The sequence below is a fragment of the Mastomys coucha genome, unplaced genomic scaffold (assembly GCF_008632895.1).
Source record: "Mastomys coucha isolate ucsf_1 unplaced genomic scaffold, UCSF_Mcou_1 pScaffold7, whole genome shotgun sequence".
Taxonomy (NCBI): domain Eukaryota; kingdom Metazoa; phylum Chordata; class Mammalia; order Rodentia; family Muridae; genus Mastomys; species Mastomys coucha.
In genome coordinates this window covers 14,132,596-14,135,265 of record NW_022196913.1, presented here as the reverse complement: position 1 = coordinate 14,135,265, position 2,670 = coordinate 14,132,596, and positions in this window count along the sequence as shown.

Here is a 2,670-nt window from a genome sequence, read left to right as displayed (position 1 = left end):
AAAAAAAAAAAAAAAAAAAAAAAAAAGAATTACCACTGTGGCCTGAGGACAAGCAACTACCATAGATGGCCCCTGACCCTTTTTTGCTCCTTGGGGCCTTAAAGAAATAACAAACCCAAAGATGATTAGAACCCCGCCCCCTGCCCCGTTTAAATCATAGAAAAAGGTAATCGGAGGTCACAGTTATGGCCGGCCATAAAATTAGTCCCTGTTAACCCCAAAACAGACATCCATTAATCCCTCACCAGCTTCAGTTCCGCCCTAACAAATGGTTATAGCATTTCACTCCCCTCACTCTGAAGCATCCTAAGAATTCCCAATTTTGTATATAAACCCATGTTTTTCCAGGCTCATTTGTCACAAGCAAGCACTTGTTTTTAGTGAGTGAAAAGTGTGTGATCAGAGTCTGGACTCGAATAAAAGGCTCTTTTGTAAGTTACAGGAGACTTTGCAATTCTTGGGCTCGTTTGGGTTTTCCCATGGACTCAGGCCATAACATCCAGGATTCCCCAGCAGGTCTCTGGAATCAGCGGTCCAGAGAGTCTAAGCCAGCAAGTGAGTATGGATGAGTGTCAGTGTTTCCATATTGTTTGTTGCTCTCTGTTCACGTTGTTCTTTCTGGTTGAATTTCGGCATCGGGAAAAGCTTCGAAATCACGGTTTATAACAGTTTATGCGGCCAGAAGTAGCCATAGTGGACACACTTCACAGCTACGATCACGAGGAGCAGGGAGATGTCCCTCGCTTCTCGGAATCTGGGACAGATGTGGTACTTGTCTGTCTGTTAAACATGTCAGAGGAGAAGCCTTGACACAGTTTCTACCGTACCCACCCCAGTTTCATTTCCGAGATGGGAGTCTGTGAGACCTAGTGTTTGGATTTATTTCTGTTTCCAGTCATGACGTAGCTACTTTGTGAGTGTGATTCTGTCAGCAGTGTCTTTAGTAGTGTTTAGCCTGCTTTACTGGACAATGACGAATGCGATGGGACAGACTAATTCTCACCCTCTTCCCTCCCACCCCCTTAACATTGTCTTGGCTTTAAGGAAGTAAAGAACAGAGCTCATAATCTCTCAGTGAATGTAAATAAGAAGATGGCGGCATACTGCAGCTTGGAATGGCCCACTTTTGGAGTAAAGTGGCCAGCAGAGGGAACTTTTCATCTTCCCACGGTCTTAGCATCTCCGAGTGTTCCATCAATCTCTCATGGCGGGTCTCTGCGTGGCTGCTAAACAGGCCACAAATTTGGCTAAGGTATATGATGTCAGGCAGCGAGATAATGAAAACCCTGAAGATTTTCTCGAGAGAATTATGGATACTTTCCACCGTTATACACACTTCAATCCTGAAGATCTGGTAAACACAAACACGGTGGCACTGGCATTCATAAACCAGTTGCACTGGACATAAAGAAAAAGTTGCAGAAACTAGGGAGATTAGGAGAAAAGTCATTGAGAGATTTAGTGGGAGTGGCGGAAAAAGTGTAACATAACCAAGAAACCAAAGATGAGAAAAAGGCTGAGGCAGGGAAGATGTTAAGCAAAGATACAGCAAACATCTTGCTAGCCCATGGTAATTCGGACCAGAAAGAAAGGAGGCGCCAGCTCCGTAACATTGCAGAGGGGAGGGAGCAAAAGGAAGTCTCCAGTCAGGACCCGGAGAGAGCTGTCGACCGGCCTTGGGAAGGACACTGAGCCAGAGAGTGCCCAAAGAAAAAGCTTAAAACCAAAATCATGGTTACTGAAGGAAAAGACTGAGGGTGTCGGGGCTTGGACCTCTCCCCAGACCAGGGTAACCCTCAGAGTCCAGGAAAAGCCTCTGGACTTCCTGGTGGATACCAGAGCCCAACATTCAGTGCTTGTAAAGGCTGAAGGGCCATTCCATTGTCTAATAAAAAATCCTGGGTCCAGGGAGCTACAGGTGCCAAGCAATATTCATGGACTACCCAAAGGACCGTAGACTTGGGGACTGGGCTTGTAGAGCTCAAACCAGGGGCAGATCTGGTGCAAGTCCGGCAAAATCCTATGTCCCAAGAAACATGGAAGGGGATCATCCCCCATATCTGAAAACTCTTGGCTATGGGAGTCCTCAGGCCATGTCAGTCGGCCTGGAACACCCATTATTGCCTGTAAAAAAAAAAAAAAAAAAAAAAAAAAACCTAGGTCCAATGACTACCATCCTGTTCAAGATCTGCGAGAACTACAGAGTAATGGACATACATCCCACTGTACCTAACCCTTATGCCTTGTTGAGCTCTCTACCTCCAGTTTGAAAATGGTATTCTGTCCTGGACTTAAAAGACGCTTTATTCAGCTTACCTTTGGCTCCCAAGAGTCAGAAATATTCCTGATCCTGAAATAGGCATTAATGGACAACTTACCTGGACTTGCCTGCCTCAAGACTACAAGAATTCCCCCACCATTTTTTATGAAGGTCTACATAAAGACGTGGGTGAGTACAGAGCCAATAATCCAGACATAACTCTTGTCCAATATGTAGATAACCTTCTTGTTGTAGCAGAAACTAAAGAAAGATGTAAAAAAGGGACCCAGACTCTCCTACAGACTCTGGGGGACATGAGATATTGGATATCAACCAAAAAGGCCCAGCTCTGTAAGACTGAGGTCACCTATCTTGGCTACATTCTGAAGGAGGACCAATGGTGGCTCTTC